Genomic DNA, 21,940 nt, shown 5'->3' with positions numbered 1-21,940 from the left:
CCTTCCTTCCTTTCTGTGTGTTTTTGTTTTTTGCTGTTGTTTTCACATAGAGTCTCATGATATAGTCCAAGCTGACCTCAAACTTGAGACCATCTAGATTCAGGTAGGATTATAGGCAAGCACCACTCCATCTCACTTGGCTGCCAGCTTAGAATTATCAAACCCACTGTCAACTCCAGCCAGCCCTGCCCAGCCCTGAGCCCTATAGCCTGCCCTCTGTATCCTCTCACTATGGGCCATTTGTGTGCAGCCGTGGGAAGGCCTTATCCCAGATACAAACTCCATCCACAATCTTGTCTACCCCTTGGATCTAGGATCAAGCATACAGCACTTCTGAACAAAATGCATCAAGGCAGGACTCAAAGAAGGTCCAAAGTGAGCTTTCACAATTACATGGGCAGGGAATGAATTTCAGCGTACCCACGATGAGCATCTGACTTACAGGCCTGGCACAGGCTTTGCTCTTTGGGACAGGGTGTGTTCAGGGGAACATTGAATCAAAGTAAAAAGAATTTCACTTGAAGATGACCTTAACTTTTTTTTTTTCTGTGATTTCATAAGTCTTTGTAAGTAGGGTTCAAGCATATCTGCAGACATGTGTACTACAGATAAGTATGAAAAAATACTGTATAGCAGATGTTAATAAAAGAAAAGGAAGCCGGGCGTGGTGGTGCACGCCTTTAATCCCAGCACTCGGGAGGCAGAGGCAGGCGGATTTCTGAGTTCGAGGCCAGCCTGGTCTACAAAGTGAGTGCCAGGACAGCCAGGGCTACACAGAGAAACCCTGTCTCGAAAAACCAAAAAAAAAAAAAAAAAAAAAAAAGAAAAGGAAACCCCATTAAAAATGGGGCTCAGAGCTAAACAAAGAATTTTCAACTGTGGAATACCGAATGGCTGAGAAGCACCTGAAAAATGTTCAGCATCATTAATCATCAGGGAAATGCAAATCAAAACAACCTTGAGATTCCACCTCAAACCAGTCAGAATGGCTAAGGTCAAAAATTCAGGTGACAGCAGATGCTGGCGAGGATGTGGAGAAAGAGGAACACTCCTCCATTGTTGGTGGGATTGCAAGCTTGTACAACCACTCTGGAAATCAGTCTGGCGGTTCCTCAGAAAATTGGACATAGTACTACTGGAGGATCCAGCAATACCTCTCCTGGGCATATACCCAGAAGATGTCCCAACTGGTAATAAGAACACATGTTCCACTATGTTCATAGCAGCCTTATTATTTATAATAGCCAGAAGCTGGAAAGAACCTGTAGCCACCTGCGGCCAAACTAACTGGGTTCCTGAGTGGGAGGCCGGAGCTGTACGGAAGGAAACAGCGAGAGAAATAATGGAGGCCAAGACATGTTTCTGTTCAAGGCCCCCAAAGTTTACTAAGAGTCTGTGCTTATAAAGGGGGGAGGCCCCTCCCCTGCAGATCTATTCTTGATGCCTGTTGCCAGCCTGTAGGCGGATCTGCTAGATGCTGTCTCTGATCTGTGATCTGTGATCTGGCACTGAGTGCTGTCTCTGGAATATCTCCAGGGCCTCTCAGCAGGTAGCAGTGTTTTGGAGAAGAGCAGCGTCACATGACAACAATAGAGTCATCTAAGTTGGAAGGCTCCACCTCAGGTGGTCTCATTCTCAGTGGTCAAAGTCTGAATCAGCCTGCTTCAAGGCTGGGGGAGGCTACTAGAACCCAGATGTCCCTCAACAGAAGAATGGATACAGAAAAAGTGGTACATTTACACAATGGAGTACTACTCAGCTATTAAAAACAATGGATTTCTGAAATTCTTGGACAAATAGATGTATCTGGAAGATATTATCCTTAGTGAGGTAACCCAATCACAAAAGAAGTCATTAGATATGCACTCACTGATAAGTGGATATTAGCCCAGAAACATAGAACACCCAAGATAGAATTTGCAAAACACAAGAAAATCAAGAAGAGGGAAGACCAATGTGTGGATACTTCATTCCTCCTTAGAATAGGGAACAAAATACCCATCGAAGGAGTTACAGAGACAAAGTTTGGAGCTAAGATGAAAGGATGGAGTATCCAGAGACTATCCCACCCAGGGATCCATCCCATAATCAGCCACCAAACCCAGACACTATTGAGTATGCCAGAAAGATTTTGCTGAAGGGACCCTGTTATAGCTGTCTCGTATGAGGCTATGCCAGTGCCTGGCAAATACAGAAGTGGATGCTCACGGTCATCTATAAGATGGAACACAGGGCCCCCAATGGATAAGCTAGAGAAAGCACCCAAGGAGCTGAAGGGGTCTGCAACTCTATAGATGGAACAACAATATGAATTAACCAGTACCCCCCAGAGCTCATATCTCTAGCTGCATATGTAGCAGAAGATGGCCTGGTCGGCCATCACTGGGAAGAGAGGCCCCTTGGAATTGCAAACTTTATATGCCCCAGTACAGGGGAATGCCAGGGCCAAGAAGTAGGAGTGGGTGGGTAGGGGACCAGGGTGGAGGGAGGGTATAGGGAACTTTCAGGATAGCATTTGAAATGTATATAAAGAAAATATCTAATAATAAATAAATTAATTAATTAAAAAAAGAAAGAAAAAGAAAGGGAGATTATTGGATAGTGTTTAAGACAAATGCCTAAATTACTAATGGGTTTTGTGCAAGGCTTTCTGCTCTGGTATTCCAGATTGGAGGTAGGTATTAGCGTGGATTTTCTTGGTATAATTGGTTAACCACTAAGGGACAATTTTCCAAGTTGTCTTTCTAGAAAATTCCCAAGGAGGTGATAACCCCAAACCAAAACCAAAATTTGAAAACTAGTTATTTGGGTAAAACATGGCTCTCCTTTGTGTAACTTGGCTTGGTGATGTAACAAAAGCATCACTACCCCCCCCTACCCCACCCCCGCCCCCAGCATCCTTCATGGGACACATCATGCCTTTCCACGTTTCTTGGAAATATCTTTCTCCTGGCGGCTCAGTGCATTGTAGAGTAAGCTCAGGGAGAAGTAGAACAGAACTTAATTGGCTCCTTTCCCACTGCTATGACAAATACCTGACGAGAGGCAACCCAAGGACGCAGGGTTCCTTTGTCTCACAGTCTTAGGGATACAGTCCTTCAAGGCAGAGAAGTCATGGTGGCAGGTTACTCCATAACAGAGGGAGTAGGCATCTATGGATTCTCAACTCTCAGCAGCATCTCTGTGAAACAGGAAGCAGAGACTGGCTAGTGTCTCAGTTACTTTCCAATTGTTATGGCTAAGCACCATGACCAAGGCGACTTAAAGAAGAACCTGTATCACGGCAGCAGGCAGCATGGCGGCAGGCAGCCCTCACGCTGCTGGCAATTTTGAAACTGTTTCATCAGCTCAGGAAAGCAGGACAACTTGAAACACACACAAGGTCTGTATACTTCTGCACTAAGGGACAGGGTTCTGGGAAGGAAATGTACAGTATCTTTTTTTTTTGGTTTTTCGAGACAGGGTTTCTCTGTGTAGTCCTGGCTGTCCTGGAACTCACTTTGTAGACCAGGCTGGCCTCGAACTCAGAAATCCGCCTGCCTCTGCCTCCTGAGTGCTGGGATTAAAGGCATGCGCCACCACGCCCGGCTGCGCCACCACGCCCGGCGAACAGTATCTTTTTAAAGAGCTAATGTTTCTGCCTTCTTTCCCCTTCCAAGGGGTGGTCCTTAGCCTGTGATTGAACCAGCTCAGCTGGAATGTTAGGATCCACCCAGGCCAGAGATTCCATTCTCTTCACCAGCAGTTTGGTTGTTTTGTATTTTTGTTTGTTTTTTTTTTTCCTATGTTAACCGTGGACAAATGGGCTGGAGAGATGGCTCAGCCGTTACAAGGTTACAGGCACTGACCACTCTTCCAAAGGTCCTGAGTTCAATCCCCAGCAACCACATGGTGGCTCACAACCATCTGTAATAGGATCTAATGCCCTTGTCTGGTGTTTCTGAGTCAGCTACAGTGTACTCACATACATAAAATAAATAAAGAAATCTTAAAAAAAAAAAAAACAGTGGACAAAAGGAACTTACTCAAGTTGTGTACACTGTGATACACAAATACATCTATCTATCTATCTATCTATCTATCTATCTATCTATCTATCTATCTATCTATCTGTCATCTGTCTGTCTGCCTGTCTATCTAATAAAGCCTTCCTTTTAACAAATCTCAAGGTTATGTATCTCAAAGTCCAGTCCGTGATTGACAAGATCGAAGTCTCTATGTAGTAGAAGTGAAGTTTCAGCCATCTTGCCTTGGAGCTGACAGACAAGCGCTCAGCAGTGCTAGCAGGCCTCCCTCGTCTGCAGCAGAGTGGCACGCTAGCACCTTCTGTGCTAGAGTAACCATCTTCACATGGGGATGTCTCTAAGGTGGGGGTGCCAGGCATACGGCACGGGCATCTGGGTTGACACAGTGGTAAGACGTAGCAAGCAGGACCAGTCATTGAAGTGAGCAAGTGTGTTTGGGAATTTCCCAACGTATTAGGGAAGAAGGGCTGAGGACGGGAGCTGAACATGCTAATGATCTGACTGAGGCTATGTAAGTGGCAGGCAATTCTGTACCTCAGGTTATAATATGGGATGATGCCTTGCTTCATCCATTTTCTGAGACATTTCATCACACTGTCTAAGTGGCTCTGCAATTTGCAGACTCACGAATGTCTCAGCTTCTAGCTAGCTCAACTGTACCCCAGCCCCCAAGCCTGGGGGCTTTTGTGTTTTTTTTCCAATGTTGGGAATTAAACCCCAAGTCTTGTGCTTACTAGACAAGTGCTCTACCACCGAGTTACAACCCCAGCGCTAGTTATACCTTGAAGAGAATTTACACTATTGTTTTAATTCATTTATTAAGAGTATATGTCTTTGTGTGTACCAATATGCTTGTGGCTGCTTAAGGAAGTCAGAGGAGGATGCCAGATTCCCTAGAGCTGAAGTTTCAGGCTGTAGTGAGCACAGGCTTGATGTGGTTTCTGGAAAGGAAACTCGGGTCCTCTGTGAGAGCGGCAAGGTCTCTCAACCTCAAGCCATCTCTCCAGGTCCTGACTATTGCTCTGGAATTCCACGGTCCTCACCTTGGATATGGGGGCAACTTTAAACTTTATCTCATTAAGCATACACCCAATGTTTAGATCTCTTTGCTTAATGTTATCCAGCCTTTCCCACCAGATCTGGATGGAAACCTGGACTCAGTGTCTTCTTCCCTCTATCTACAGAAAATATAAAGAATGTTTTTTTTTTTTTTTTTTGAACACTGACCCTAAAAGCTGGGCTTGGTGGCTCCTGGTTGTAATCTCAGGCACCAGGGAGTCTGAGGCAGGAAGATTCCTGACAGATAAAGGTCTATGTCGACTATGTAGCAAATTCAGCCTGGGTTACAGAAAGAGACCCTATCGCAAAAAAAAAAAAAAAAAAAAAAAAAACCAAAAAAACAAAAAACCCACAAACAAACAAAAACAGAAATTAAACTGAAATGTGTCCTTCTGTTTAAGGCAATACACCCTGGGTGTAATCCATCTTCCATAAAACACCTTCTGTTTTATGTCTGAGACTTTCTGTTTTCAAAGCCAAACCTCCTCAAGTTCTAGGGGCTCTGTCTCCTGCTTTATCTCCACAAACAGGTTTTCCTTGTAAGAACTGACTGCCATGCGTCTGGGTAGAAAGAGTAGCCAGCGGTCCCTTAGGCCTTTTATGAACACAGGCTGGGATCATACTGTCCTACGGGAGGGCTCTTTGTAGGGCGAGGGGAGAAACCTCAAAGTGGGTTTGGCTGGTGCAAGTGCTGGCTGCCTTCACCCGGTCCCTTTTGTGTTAGGAATTGCTTTTGTTTCCAGGCAATTGCTGGGCTGGAAGTCCCTAGCGGGTCACAGTCCAACAACCTAGACAGAGCTAACCTAGGATCCAGGTTTCCAGATTCTGGGCAAGCCAAAGCTTTCTGTTACAGGTTGTAGCTCTCTATACAGGAGTGACTAAGTAGTTTCCAAACATTAGTGAGGATGCCAATGGCAGTAAATACCTATTGCTGTCTAGATAAGAGAGCAGGGATCATGAGCATGTTTGGATTTTCATATAAAGTTTTCATTCGGTTTCACAATACCTTTACTATCCCAGTCCTGAAAAATTAATATTGCAGATTTTTTAGGGGAAAAAAAAAAACCAGTAGTGGAGTCTTTGAAGAGAGAGAGTATACTGAAGATTGAACCCAGGGCCTCACTGGGCAGCTCTTCAAGGCTTGCTAGTGGCCAGGCCCCGCCCTTGAGACCTCTGACCCCTTCCCCAGGCTCCACCCACAGAACCCTGTAACACTCAGCCCCTGCAGATGAATGTGGCTAAGCTCCACCCTACTGAGTAAAAAACCCAAGCTCAGGGATTTGAAATCCTCACTAATCCTCACACTGTAAATCTCTACCCCGGAAAGCTATCTGCCCATCCCCACCCATCCCCGCCTTCACCAAAGAAGCCGTTTATAAACCTTGTCTTGCGTACAGCTCACTGCTGCTTCTCTGTTGAGCAGATGCAGCCACCCTCCTGAGGTTTTCCCCTCTCAATAAGTCTCTTGTAGGAGGTTTGTTGTGCGCTGTGACTTTGTGGTATTCCTTGGCTTCTGACTGCTTCCGTTGGGGCAGACTTTTCCCTCAGAGCTGTAACACGCTCTTCAATGTTAAGTTTAACGAATGCTCTACTGAGTTATACCCCAGGCTCTGTAGACTATTCTGTGAAGCTTCGGTTTTTTTTTTTTTTTTTTTTTTTTTGGTTTTTCGAGACAGGGTTTCTCTTTATAGCTCTGGCTGTCCTGGAGCTCACTTTGTAGACCAGGCTGGCCTCGAACTCAGAAATCCACCTGCCTCTGCCTCCCGAGTGCTGGGATTAAAGGCCGTTTTAAAGCCTCGTTTTGGAAGACTTGTGACTGAAATAACACCGCATATGTCACCACAAGGCCTAGGTCCTCTCCTGGGAGCCAACACTGGTGGTGCATGCTGGTTCAACCCGCTACTTGGGAGGGGGAGCAGAAGATCAGAAGTTCCAGGGTAGTTAGTATAGATAGTATAGCGCTCTGTCTCTGTCTCTCTCTTTGTCTCTCTGTCTGTCTGTGTGTGTGTGTGTGTGTGTGTGTGTGTGTGTGTGTGTGTGTGTGTGTGAGAGAGAGAGAGAGAGAGAGAGAGAGAGAGAGAGAGAGAGAGAGAGAGAGATTCACCTAGATTCACCTTTTAGTCTCCAAGGGTTTTGAGAAAGAAAAAACAGTAAGTGTTTCGTTTTAAATTTATTTTTGTTTTATGTTCACTGGTGTTTTGCCTGCATGTATGTCTCCGCGAAGGTATCGGAACCCCTGAAACTGGAGTGACAGACAATTATGAGCTGCCATGTGGATTCTGGGAGTTGAACCAGGGTCCTCTGGAGGAGCAGACAGTGCTCTTAACCCGTTCGCCATCACTCCAGCCCTGTGGTTTTTGTTTGTTTGTTTTTATTTTAAGAAAATAGCATAGGGGGCTGGTGAGATGGCTCAGTTGGTAAGAGCACCTGACTGCTCTTCCAAAGGTCCGGAGTTCAAATCCCAGCAAACACATGGTGGCTCACAACCATCCTTAACGAGATCTGAGTCCCTCTTCTGGAGTGTCTGAAGACAGCTACAGTGTACTTACATATAATAAATAAATAAATCTTAAAAAAAAAAGAAAAAGAAAATAGCATAGGACTTTTCAAAAGTTGCCGTTTTGTCTTGGTATCAAGTCCAAATTTACAGAGCTTAGAAACGTCAATTCTTAAAGATACTTGGCCCAGAGCAAGGAATCTGTCTAATTCTTAGGAGATTTCAGGTTCATAGGAGGTTTTGTTTTGTTTTGTTTTGTTTTTTGTTGTTCTTTTTTTCTACTTTCCTTTTTCTCTTTTCTCTTGGTTCGGGGGATTGAACGTAGGGTCTTGAGCAAGCCTAAGCTCTTAAGTTTCTTTTTTTCTTTTTCTTTTCTTTTTTTTTTTTTTAAGCTTCATATCTGGGTTGTTTTAAAAAGCCTAGTAAAAATTCAGCTGCGGCTAACTTATCAGCCCCAAACAGATGACTTCATACTTCATGATGCAAGTGACAGAATTTTAAATCACATCTGGACTTACGTTATTGTAACCTAACCCAGGCACACACTGCTGAGGGAGGACAGTGAGCAATGCTGCGCCACAGACTCAGAATTAAACTGCCTTACTTTTCCTATGGGAATTACAGAGGTGGCCACCAAGGCAGGCTGATATTTCACTCTCCAAAAGTAAAGAAATAAAATAAGTTGGTTTTTTCCCCCCTTAAAGCAAATACTGAAGAAGAGCCAAAACCTACTGCTGCGAATCTCCTCCTCCCCCTCCCCTCCCCCCCATCCCCGTGGTCCTCTGCTTGCACATGCGCACCTAAATGGAGATTTAGAACTGGCCCTTCCTCTCCTTACCCGGAGGCCCTTTCCTGGGTGGAATTTCTGCAGGCGGAGGTGGCAGACATAAGCAGTACTTACTGTGTGTTGTGTGAGCTCAGAGTACCACCCGTTCCCCTCCACGTGTTCTAGCCCTTCTTCTGCCTACTACTGGGGCTTAACGCAGTTATGAACGCAAGGGAAGGCGCTGACCCACTTCTCCCCAGTGGTGGATCACATGGCTCTCTGATACCTTCTTCCTCAGGTGCGAGCTACCGCGCCGGGGGATGGTGGTCGTGGGCAAGGCTTTGTTGAGAAAAGCGCCTGTATTCCTCATTGGCAAGCAGTGTCTGGTATGTGGATCACTCTGGGTGTCTGCTGGGAGCACGACTATTACCAGACTAGGATGGTTAGCAAGACAACCCAGCAGACCAGGAACCACCTCACACACTGGATGACCTTTGGTTGTCGCTGACATTTGGCTTCCATGGTCCAGTCCAATGCTGAGGCTCTTCCTCAGCACATCCAAGGGGGCTCTTTCCTTCCTTTGTTTTAGTGGGGTATATACAACGTTTGTTTGTTTTTATGTGCATTTGTGTGTGCTTGCGCGACTTGATGTGCAAACGGTGCGCCGAGGAAGAGAGATGAGTAAGTACCCCAGACCTCTGCCACTGGAGTCATTAATGTTATAAGCTGTCTGCTGAGAGAACCAATTGCAAGGCCTCTGCGAGGGCAGTAAGTGCTCCTAACTGCCGAGCCATCTCTCTGGACCCTCTTAGTGGTTTCTTCATTTGGTCTGAAGGTAGGGGTACGGTACTGTAAATATTTATCTCAATTCTCGTCTTTACTTAGACTAGCGGCTTTGCGCCTCCGCTGTACAGATAATGGAATGTTTGGCCTAGATCCAAGCTTGACTCAGATTTAGCTCACTGGGCGAAGCTTTTGAGGTACAAGGAAAGAAACTCGGTGAAATGTGGTGTGTTTCAAAGGCATGACGATCACACATTTATTCTTGGAGTTTCTTATGACTAAATGTTCTTAGAGAGAACTGTCCCTTAGAGGAAACTGATAACTTATAATTCATAATTAAAAAAAAACCAAAAAACTAAAAATACTTTTAGGAGTAGTGCCTCTAGATTCTATAGAGAAAAAATGAAGGAAAATTTGGAAATATCAAAGGTACTGTAGTTTATGGAGGAAACATTAAATTCCTGGGTAGGAAGGTGAATCTTTGTTTTGTTTTGTTTTTCTTTTTTCTTTTTTTTTTTTTTAAGATTTATTTATTTATTATATGTAAGTACACTAGCTGTCTTCAGACACTCCAGAAGAGGGCGCCAGATCTCATTACGGATGGTTGTGAGCCACCATGTGGTTGCTGGGACTTGAACTCTGGACCTTCGGAAGAGCAGTCGGGTGCTCTTACCCACTGAGCCATCTCACCAGCCCTTGTTTTGTTTTTCGAGACAGGGTTTCTCTGTATAGCCCTGGAACTCACTTTGTTCACCAGGCTGGCCTTGAACTCAGAAATGGGAGGGTGAATCATAGTAGTGACCCTGAGTGTTAACATTTGTGGCTGGCTTCCCCCCCTCCCCCAAAGGTTCATCACTGGGTCTTCTGAACCTCTTAGCAGCACTCATTGAATTATTTTTTTTGTTTTTACGATTGATTTATGTAAATATACACTGTTCTGCCTGCATATATGCCTGCATGCCAGAAGGGGGCGCCAGATCTCATTACAGATGGCTGTGAGCCACCACGTGGTTGCTGGGAATTGAACTCAGGGCCTCTGGAAGTGCTCTCAACCTCTGAGCCATCTCTCCAGCCCCTATTGAATGGGTCTTATAAGCAGTTTGCCACAGATATCCTTATTTTTTGACAATTCCACATATGTCTATCATGTGTTCAGATATTTTTGTTTGTTTGTTTGTTTGTTTTGGTTTTTTGGTTTTTGGTTTTTTGGTTTTTTGAGACAGGGTTTCTCTGTGTATCCCTGGCTGACCTAGAACTCACTTTGTAGACCAGGCTGGCCTTGACTAAGAAATCCGCCTGCCTCTGCCTCCTGAGTGCTGGGATTAAAGGCATGTGCCACCATGCCCAGCAAGATATCTATTTTTAATTTAGTTTTGGATGTGTGTCACAGCACACTTGTGGAGGTGAGATGACAATTTGAGGAGAGAGTCAGTTTTCTTCTCCTACTATTCAGGTCCTGGGATCAAACTCAGTTTGTGAGGGTTGGCCATCTCGCTGACACTGTGTAGTGTATTTTGATCTTATATATACTAATTAGTCTCTCTGATTCCCCTCCCACTTCTTCCGAAGCCCTTCTCAATGAATTCACCTACTTTCATGTATATGTGTATATGTCTCCCTGAGTTTTATCAGGGTAGTTTGCTGAAGCATGGGAAACTTACCAATAGTTATACCACTGAAGAACTCCCCGCCCCGCCCCGCCCCACCCCCACCCCCCGCAGCCATTAACTGGACATTTTTCAAACAAAAATTACATGCACACAATTTTTTCTTTTTCCCTTTTTGTTTTTTGCTTTTTGAGACAAGGCCTATCTATGTAGTCCTGATGTCCTGGAACTTGCTATGTAGATAGACCAGGCTAGCCTTAAACTCACAGAGATCTTCCTGCCTCTGTCTCCCCACTGCTGGGATTAAACTTGTGTACCATCTGACCAGTTTGTCCACAGTTTTAAAATCTCAGACAATTGTACAGGGTGGTGGTGCAGTCCATCAATTCCAGCACTTGGGAGGCAGAGGCAGGCGGATTTCTGAGTTCAAGGCCAGCCTGGTCTACAAAGTGAGTTCCAGGACAGCCAGGGCTATACAGAGAAACCCTGTCTCGGAAAGAAAGAAAGAAAGAAAGAAAGAAAGAAAGAAAGAAAGAAAGAAAGAAAGAAAGAAAGAAAGAAAGAAAGAAAGGAAAGAGAAATCCATAACCCACTTTTGACTTTTATCTCCTAGATCAGTGCTTTATCTGTACTTGCTCATCCTTTTGACATTTCCATGTCTTTCTTTCTTTCCTTCTTCCTTTCTTTCTTTCTTTCTTTTCTTTTTTTTTTTTTTTTTTTTTTTTTTTGGTTTTTCGAGACAGGGTTTCTCTGTATAGCCTTGGCTGTCCTGGAATTCACTCTGTAGACCAGGCTGGCCTCAAACTCAGAAATCTGCCTGCTTCTGCCTCCCAAGTGCTGGGATTAAAGGTGTGCGCCACCATGCCTGGCCCATGTCTTTCAACAATATATTTATAGTATCATTATTTGAACTTCCCCTTTTAGGTGTCACCTATTGACTTAACATTATTGGAATTGAGAAATTAGCATGAATCTTCTCCCATGGTGCTCATGCAGGCATACACACATACACACTCATATGCAGACACACACACACACACACACATACCCCTTGGCTCACAAACACATTTCTCTTCCCTTTTTCCCTACACAAAGTCACATTGTAAACATGTTCTAGACCCTGGGTAGCCTCTACAAAACAGCAACCACAGAGTGTAGTAAAACTGTTACTTTGCAAGAAGGAGAGTAAGAAACCAAGTCAGTTAATCCATTTACCTAAAGTGGCAGTGGCAATAAGAAGCAGAGGCAGGCTCGTTGTTTTTTTTTCTTTTTCTTTTTCTTTTTTTTAATATTTTTTTTTATTACGTATTTTCCTCAATTACATTTCCAATGCTATCCCAAAAGTCTCCCATACCCACCCACCCCCCCCCACTCCCCTACCCACCCATTCCCACTTTTTGGCCCTGGCGTTCCCCTGTACTGGGGCATATAAAGTTTGCATATCCAATGGGCCTCTCTTTCCAGTGATGGCCGAAAAAATATGGAATGCTTCACGAATTTGCGTGTCATCCTTGCGCAGGGGCCATGCTAATCTTCTCTGTATCGTTCCAGTTTTAGTATATGTGCTGCTGAAGCGAGCACTTCTTTTTCTTTTTATGTTATTAGTTTTATAAGCTAATTTTTTATTCTTTCCGTAGTCAAAGTTAAATGCACTGGTGCTCGGAATGCGTGATATGCTCCTCTTCCAATGTGAGCATTGCAGATAACTATTCAGTCACTTCACTACTTTTGTTATGTGCACAGCTTATTCCATGCTGAACCGGTGTATGATGGAATATTCCCACTTTCTGATGAGATTCCCTATGTAGGTGCTTCTGGGGCAGTGGACTGTGCCCCCATACAGAAGAACTGGTAAGGTTGTAGCAAGTTCAAAATCTCGATAAAGGAGTTCAAACTAGGGGGCTGGTGAGATGGCTCAGTGGGTAAGAGCACCCGACTGCTCTTCCAAAGGTCCAGAGTTCAAATCCCAGCAACCACATGGTGGCTAACAACCATCCGTAATGAGATCTGGCGCCCTCTTCTGGGGTGTCTGAAGACAGCTACAGTGTACTTACATAAAATAAATAAATAAATAAATAAAAAAGGAGTTCAAACTAGCTTTTGAACTAGCTCCTGACCAGGATCCTGTCCTGGAGCTGTAACTGTCAAGTATTGACGTTAAAGGTATTCACCAGCATGCCTGGCTTATTCTGTTATCTTAACTTAATCTGATTTTTATTTATTAGCATGTGTGTGTCAGTATAAATGTGTGCTGCATGTGTGTGGATGCCTCAGAGACCTGAAGAGTGAGCTGGATCTCTCCTAGGCTGGAGTTATATGTGGTCATGAGTCTTCTGATGTGGGTTCTGGGAATGACTTCCAATCCTCAGACTGAGCCGTCTCTTTAGCTAATTCTATGATTGGGCTGAGTGTTGGAGGTTTGGTCCATTTAATAGATTTTGGGATTGTTCTAATGGGACACTATTTCCACATTTTGAAATTCCCTGTATAGACATCACTTACTGCTTTCACATCATAGATTAAGAGTGAGTCTGGACTCTCTCTGCCCCTGGTTAAAATCCTACAGCATGTCCTTAGATAACTTGTGTATAAACTTCTTTTCTTCTTGAGACAGGGTCCCCTTATGTAGCTCATACTAGCTTTAGACTCCTGGCTCGAATAACCATGCCCCGGCTTCCAAATAGCTGGGACTGTAAACAAATACCAGTATACCCATCTGTAAAAAGGTTTTGTTGGTTGTGTACTTTCTTTTTTTTTTTTTTTTTTTTTTTGGTTTTTCAAGACAGGGTTTCTCTGTGTAGCCCTGGCTGTCCTGGAACTCACTTTGTAGACCAGGCTGGCCTCGATCTCAGAAATCCGCCTGTCTCTGCCTCCCGAGTGCTGGGATTAAAGGCGTGCGCCACCATGCCCGGCTCTCGGTTGTGTACTTTCAAGTGAATTTTTTTGATATATAATATACAGTCAGATTGATAGATTTGACATTTGATAAATATTGCTAAAAGTGTTTGCATTCCTATTTTGGTCTAAATTACAATGTGATCAAGAATAGATGTGGATGTCAGTTTCAGTATAGTGTAACTAATTAGTATCTTCTGCCTTGTTTCTCTATTTAAAAGTTATATAACTTTTTAAAATATTTATTTATTATTATTATTTATTTATTATTTTTAAGTACATTGTAGCTGTCTTCAGATGCACCAGAAGAGGGCGTCAGATCTCATTACTGATGGTTGTGAGCCACAATGTGGTTGCTGGGATTTTGAACTCAGGACCTTTGGAAGAGCAGTCGGTGCTCTTAACCACTGAGCCATCTCTCCAGCCCCCTTTTTTAATGGTTTTTCGAGACAGGGTTCCTCTGTACAGCCCTGGCTGTACTTTGTAGATCAGGCTGGTCTCGAACTCAGAAATCCGCCTGCCTCTGCCTCCCAAGTGCTGGGATTAAAGACGTGTGCCACCACCGCCCGGTGCTTTTTAATTATTTTTATTTCTAGGAAAAACAGGGGCTGGTGAGATGGCTCAGTGGGTAAGAGCACCCGACTGCTCTTCCGAAGGTCCAGAGTTCAACTCCCAGCAACCACATGGTGGCTCACAACCATCCGTAAAGAGATCTGGCACCCTCTTCTGGAGTGTCTGAAGACAGCTACAGTGTACTTAAATAATTTTATTTATTTAAATAAATCTTAAAAAAAAAAACATAATGTTTTTCTCTTGGGGTTTTAACAGTTTTACTGAAAGATGTTTAACTTATAAATTATACCAGATTAGGACTTACTTTTTTGTTTTTTAAAGATTTATTTATTTATTATATCTAAGTACACTGTAGCTGTCTTCAGACACACCAGAAGAGGGCATCAGATCTCATTACAGATGGTTGTGAGCCACCATGTGGTTGTTGGGAATTGAACTCTGGACCTCTGAAAGAGCAGTCAGTGCTCTTAAGCCCTGAGCCATCTCTCCAGTACCAGGACTTACTTTCGCATGCATGTTTACTTTGAGGTAGAGTGAAACCCTGGCTGACCTGGAGTGTGCTATGTAGGCTAGCCTGGCCTTGAACTCACAGAGATCCACCGGCTTCTGCTTCCTATGTGCCAGGATTAAAGACACTTACCAACACCCCTATCAAGACCTCACTTAAAGAACTTATTTATTATTATTGTTTGTGAGCATGGGCGTGTGTGTGTGTGTGTGTGTGTGTGTGTGTTTGCACGCGCGCGCGCGCGCGTGCGCTGTGTCACTGAAGTGTGCTGAGGTCGGAAGACAACCTTATTGAGTTGGTTCTCTTTGCACCTTTACATACATACTGGTGATCAAACCCAGATGTCCGGGCCTTTGCAGATGTGCCTTTACCCACCGAGCCACCTCGTTAGCCCAAGACTTTTTGTTTTGTTTTGGTTTTGGGTTTTTTTTGTTGTTGTTGGTGGTGGTTTTGGTTTTGGTGGTTTTTTGGTTTTTTGAGACAGGGTTACTCTGTGTAGCCCTGGCTGTCCTGGAACGCACTTTGTAGACCAGGCTGGCCTCGAACTCAGAAATCCACCTGCCTCTGCCTCCCGAGTGCTGGGATTAAAGGCGTGCGCCACCACGCCCAGCAAGACTTTTAAAATATCACTTATTTACACACTTTCAGAAAATCATCCTGTTCATCCCTGGTCTTGCTTCCTTCTCCTCCTGTCTCTCTCTGTCTCTGCAACTCTTAACTCCGCCTCCCTTTTTCCTGTCCAATCACAGGAAATTCTGCTACATTAAACATAAGGTTAAAAGTTGATTTATGAGCCTGGCGTGGTGGCACACGCCTTTAATCCCAGCACTCGGGAAGCAGAGGCCGGCAGATTTCTGAGTTCGAGGCCAGCCTGATCTACAGCCTGAGTTCCAGGACAGCCAGGGCTACACAGAGAAACCCTTTCTCGAAAAACCTAAAAAAAAGAAAAAAGAAAAAGAAAAAAAAAACAAAACAAAAAGTTGATTTAATTCTGTATTGTTCCCTATGGCATTTATCTCTAATCATGTCCCAAGCTAAAGATTAACTTGGGTTTTTTGTTGTTTTGTTTTTAATCTTTTTAGTTGCTCTTCCTCTATAACCTTGTGATTTACACTTCATAAATTGCTTCTATTGTTTCATGTGCCCCCACGCCCAGCAGCATAATTTATTTTAATTTATATTTGGAGCACAATGTAAGACTTAGAACCAAAACTAACCTGAGACAGGTTACCAGGTAGAAGCATGTTACTCCCTGAAAATGTGGCTGCAAGGGTCGGAGCCTACAGAGAGCTAACTGGGATGTTCTCCCTACAGAAGGCACAGCTGGAGACAGCACCCCAGCCCATAGCTGGGACATACCATGGTGCCTATGCCACAAGACAGTTGGGGCTACTAGTGCCAGGGAGAGAAACTAGGCAGTCTGGGGCCGCTGCTGCCTGATACACAGCCTCTGAAACTGAGAATCAGCAGCTGAAACACATCAACTCTTTCCAACACATTTCTCACTGGCACAGAGGACCAATCTGGGCATCTCCACATCAGCCTGTTGTGTTTCCAGCCTGCCCACCCATGTTTACCTTCTTGCCCTGCTGCAACCTCACACACATTTTCCCAAGTCCTCATATCTAGACTCAAGCCATGAAGCCAAGCCCCACTTCCCCAGATGCAGGCACTGAGGTAGCTGAAGCCTAGGATCAGTGCACATGCTGCCGGCTGCTTTCCATGTCCTCGTCTTCGAGCCAGCTGCACCGTAGGAGTGGAAATGGACTGCTGCCATTTTTCCAATAAAGGCACACATGGGACACAGAGGACAGCACTGGTCAGAAGCACAGAATTTGTGACTTTTTTTCTATAATCAACACCTCCCTAAAGATAGAAGAATCAGGTTGTTCAAGTTTCAAAAGAAACACCCACTGACTTTCTGCAAAGATTAACCTCAGCTGTAGATAGGCCAATTTAGAATTCTTAGTGATTTTTAAAAATTACTGGGATATATTAACTGGCTCCAGTCTTAATTTGGTTTGATTACTCAAAAACTGAGTAATTTTTTTTCAAATCTTACAAGGTGATAAAGAATTAAATAGTCCAAGAAGATTATCAGCTGAAGCTGAAAATGAATTGGTTTTGGTAGAAAAAAAAAAACATTAAACTACAAAATGATCATATAGATCCAAAGATGGCTTGTATTTTAGTTATCTTGCCTTCTACTATGGAGAGCTTTTGGCACCACTTATAGAAATTTGGCAAGTACTTGTCACTAGGTTCAAGGAAGTAAGCTCAGACAAGAATATTCACATCTGAGCTGATGCAAGGATCAAGGTAAACACAGCCAAGGGATGTGTGACTTTGCTTTTGTCTTGGTGATCCTGATAAGCCCCCCAGACCCAGCGATTCTGGGGACTTTGCTTACTGCTTTGATTACTATCTGGTGTGATCTCTTTGTTTATTGCCTTGTTTAATCACTTTGTCTTTGATCTAAGAACTGACCCTATTTTCTGCTAGTACCTAGAATTGTATAAAAAACTTACTGGGAAAAATTAAAGGTGCTTCAGCCTCAGAATTGGCTGGAGTCCTGTTGTAATGTTTGCCTAATTGTCTTGTTCTTTTCCATCCTCACTCCTGCCCTCGAGACCCTGTTGACTGACTGAGCTGACTTGGTCATTCTACTTATTCTCCCACAGGAATTCTTATGCAGAGGGAAGATTATACCTTAGAATGGATATATTTAGCACACAAACAGAGTTAAAAAAAATTAAAGACCTCTATAGAAAAGGTTTCTGAACTAAAGGGGAAAATAAGAGTTCATCAATCAGCTGGAATGGATCCATCTGAGAGTGTGGCACCATTTACTAGTGCTCAGATCGCCTCATTATGGACACACGATGAACACTGGGAAAGAGCTTGCAGTAATTTTTTGGGGAGAAATTAACAACAAATACCCAAAGCCAACGACTTCAGTTTATAAAAGAACTAATTGGACTCGCCCTTCTATTAAAAAGGGACGCCACCGGAGTCCCTACATTTTATACTGATGCTCATAAACCAGGAGAGGCAGCGTATAAGTCGGAAAATATAAGTAAGGTCGTTGAGAGTCAGGCCCTCAAGCACAAGGGCATGATGAAATTGATCAGCTATTGATAAAAAAATGTGCTAGTGGAATCAGAAATTTATAAAATCCACCACATTGACAGCAAAGGTATAAAGAAAGAATTTCGGCTGGGCTGTGGTGGCGCACACCTATAATCCCAGCACTTGGGAGGCAGAGGCAGGCGGATTTCTGAGTTCGAGGCCAGCCTGGTCTACAGAGTGAGTTCCAGGACAGCCCCAGGGCTACACAGAGAAACCGTGTCTCGAAAAACAAAACAACAAAACAAAAAACAAAAAGAGATCCATCCCATAATCAGCTTCCAAACGCTGACACCATTGCATACACTAGGAAGATTTTGCTGAAAGGACCCCTGATATAGCTGTCTCTTGTGAGACTATGCCGGGGCCTAGCAAACACAGAAGTGGATGCTCACAGTCAGCTATTGGATGGATCACAGGGCTCCCAATGGAGAAGCTAGAGAAAGTACCCAAGGAGCTAAAGGGATCTGCAACCCTATAGGGGGAACAACATGATGTACTAACCAGTACCCTGGAGCTCTTGTCTCTAGCTGCATATGTATCGAAAGATGGCCTAGTCGGCCACCACTGGAAAGAGAGGCACATTGGACTTGCAAACTTTATATGCCCCAATACAGGGGAATGCCAGGGCCAAAAGAATGGGAATGGGTGGGTAGGGAAGTGGGGGGGGGGTATGGGGGACTTTTAGGATAGCATTGGAAATGTAATTGAGGAAAATACCTAATTAAAAAAAAAAAAGAAAGAAAGAATTTCTAGCACTTGGCAATAAGCCAAGGAGATTATAAAGAAATTTCCTACTTGGTTATATATATATATATATATATATATATATATATATATATAAATCAAACTTCATTACCTGCAGGAAGTAACCCTAAAGGTACCCATAGAAATAAAATTTGGCAAAGAGCTATATTCCATTTGTACAGAGTTTGCTAAACTGAACTATGAACACCATATTTTCGACACATATTCAGGATTTCAATAGGCTACTGCTTTAACTTCTGAAGAGGCAGATTCTGTCATTGCACATTTATTAGAAGCGAGGGCCATTATGAGAATATCTTTGCAAATTAAGAATGATGATAACTCCCAGCATACATCTCTAATAAAATAAAGCAATATTTTTACATATTATAATATAAAACATACAACAAATATAACACACAGTCCCACAGGACAAGAAATTGTGAAAAGATTCAACTGTACATTTTAAAAATGCTTAACAAACAGAAAGGGGGTAACAAAGAACTCTCTAGAGATAGAACACATAATGTTTTATTAACTTTGAATTTTAAAAATACTAATGAGCAAAAAAACCCAAAAAACAAAAATAAAACCAAACCATAACCATCCAAAAACTACAGCCGCTGAGAGACATTGTGATATAGAAAAAAATAAACTGTCCTGATTATTTTGAAAGATGACCTAAGGTCAGAATGGAAAACAGGGAATGAGTTATGCTAGAAGAGAGAGAGGTTTTGTCTATGTTTCCACAAGAAAGAAGAAACTATAGGTTCCTTCCAATTCATTAAAATCAGAAATGAAGCCGGGCGTGGTGGTGCACGCCTTTAATCCCAGCACTCGGGAGTCAGAGGCAGGCGGATTTCTGAGTTCGAGGCCAGCCTGGTCTACAAAGTGAGCTCCAGGTCAGCCAGAGCTATAAAGAGAAACCCTGTCTCGAAAAACCAAAAAAAAAAAAAAAAAAAAAAAAAAAAAAAAAAAAAAAAAAAAAAAAAAAAAAAAAAATCAGAAATGATATGGGGAGACCTCCTGAAAATCTTGGCTGTAGACAGGAAGGAGGAAATAAAAATGTCCAAACAGAGCAGGTAACATGATTTACTGATCCCTCCATATGGAAACAGCTTTGAAACTGGCTGAGACATAAAAATGTCTCCATCCAAAACTTTAGCTTGTGTAGTCACAAAATTTTTTGGCTATAAAGTCCTATGGCATGAATAGAAATCTATATTCCAGTTTGATTATATGATCCACACTAACTTATAAAATTAATAATCTCTTTTACCTACTCAAACAAGGAGGAGGAAAAAAAAAGCCACCTTTATCTGATCTGTGTACCTTGCACATTCCATACATATGTTAATGCAAAACTGTATATTTCATGTAAAAGCTTGTATGTTCACAGAAAATAACATCCAGAAAGCAGATCTGACAACACCCATCCTTGGGGGTGCGGAGATGCCTGATCCTACCTCACACTACCTCAATGATGTCTCCTCAAAAGATCAGCCTCCAAAACAGCTTCAAAGGAAGGTGATGACATCAATCAACCTCAATTTATCCAGCCATACAGACTGATCTAGTCAGTGCTGAATTCTCTCGGTATACAGAAACTGGATACCAATGTCACAGCTAGCTTTCTTTCTTTTTTTTTTTTTTTTGGTTTTTCGAGACAGGGTTTCTCTGTATAGCCCTGGCTGTCCTGGAACTCACTTTGTAGACCAGGCTGGCCTCGAACTCAGAAATCCGCCTGCCTCTGCCTCCCGAGTGCTGGGATTAAAGGCATGCGCCACCACGCCCAGCTCACAGCTAGCTTTCTTAAGACTAACTATTTTCCAATTCTCCTTGCCCTCCCCCAAAATAAATACTTCACCCCAAATTAGCAAGAAGCGATTTTAAGAGAACTATGCTCCATTCCCAGGAGGGGAAGTAAATGATTTTTGGTTGTTCAATGGGAGATAGGTGTTTGCTGTCATTTAAAAAGGGACAGTTAGTTATAAGTACTTATGATCTAAGTACTTATGACGGGGAGGAAACGAGATAGGGAGGTTAGATTTGGGGGTCTCTTTCTCTTTCCTCTACCCTTCTTTCTCTCCTCTCTAGTATTAGGTTGAAAAGAAAGGGGAGAAGGTTGAAAAGAAAAAGGTGGAATATAAGAACATTAGAGAAATATCATATAGAAATGACAAAAGGATAGATGAATAAATCTACTCTTAAACCAAAGAATATTTTATAGCCAATAATGACGCATTGGTAGAGACCTTTGTATATTAAAATTATATTTTGTTACATTGGTATATATCTTTGAGTATTGTTGCAATTTTGAGGTTATATTTTCTTATATTGGTACAGATCTTTGTATAGTGACACGAAATTTGAGGTTAGTTTTGTTACCACGTGCTGTTTATTATGTTTCAACTCTTGTATAAGGTGTTGGATCTGAGTAACTCATTTGTAGGTGTAATGTAAAGTTCTCGTTTCTTTTAAGGTTGCCATTACAAACTGTTTAGGATAATTAAGAAATACAAGTTGAGGCATTAGTTAGGGAAGCAGAAACCGGCCTGAGTAGGGCCACAGGCCTCATCCGGCCGGATCAGCACCAGGGGAGCTAGAGCGCAGGGTCGGCTGACACCCGCCAGCTACCCACGACCCCCGCCACAGGATTTTGAGACTGCTGGTGAGTGGAACACAGCTTCTGCTCCAGTCCAATCACGCGGGACCCGAGACTGCTCTGGTTGGGGAGGCAGAAATCCAGCCTACATAGGGCCACAAGCCTCTTCCGGTCAGAAAAGCACCTGGGAAGCTAGGGCGCAGGGTCGGCAGACACTCGCCAGCTACCCACATCACCCGCCACAGGATCTTAAGACTTCTGGTGAGTAGAACACAGCTTCTGCTCCAATCCAATTGCGCGCGGGACCTGAGACTGCATTAGTTAGGGAAGCAGAAACCGGCTTGAGTAGGGCCACAGGCCTCATCCGGCCGGATCAGCACCAGGGGAGCTAGAGCGCAGGGTCGGCTGACACCCGCCAGCTACCCACGACCCCCGCCACAGGATTTTGAGACTGCTGGTGAGTGGAACACAGCTTCTGCTCCAATCCAATTGCGCGCGGGACCTGAGACTGCATTAGTTAGGGAAGCAGAAACCGGCCTGTGTAGGGCCACAGGCCTCATCCGGCCGGATCAGCACCAGGGGAGCTAGAGCGCAGGGTCGGCAGACACTCACCAGCTACCCACAACACCCACCACAGGATCTTAAGACTTCTGGAGAGTGGAACACAGCTTCTGCTCCAATCCAATTGCGCGCGGGACCTGAGACTGCATTAGTTAGGGAAGCAGAAAACCGGCCTGAGTAGGACCACA

The 21,940-nt window shown here is 43.5% G+C and overlaps 1 non-coding gene across 1 annotated transcript; it reads right to left on the bottom strand.

Annotated features, from left to right (window-relative positions):
* Positions 1-12,211: 12,211 nt before the first annotated feature.
* Positions 12,212-12,318, bottom strand: LOC147000298 (U6 spliceosomal RNA). The gene has a single exon (XR_015046125.1). It is a non-coding gene; the product is annotated as a U6 spliceosomal RNA (small nuclear RNA).
* Positions 12,319-21,940: the final 9,622 nt, after the last annotated feature.

Source organism: Mus caroli, unplaced genomic scaffold (assembly GCF_978045245.1).
Source record: "Mus caroli unplaced genomic scaffold, Mus_caroli_1 scaffold_19, whole genome shotgun sequence".
Taxonomy (NCBI): domain Eukaryota; kingdom Metazoa; phylum Chordata; class Mammalia; order Rodentia; family Muridae; genus Mus; species Mus caroli.
This window is presented reverse-complemented; position numbering and strand designations above follow the sequence as displayed.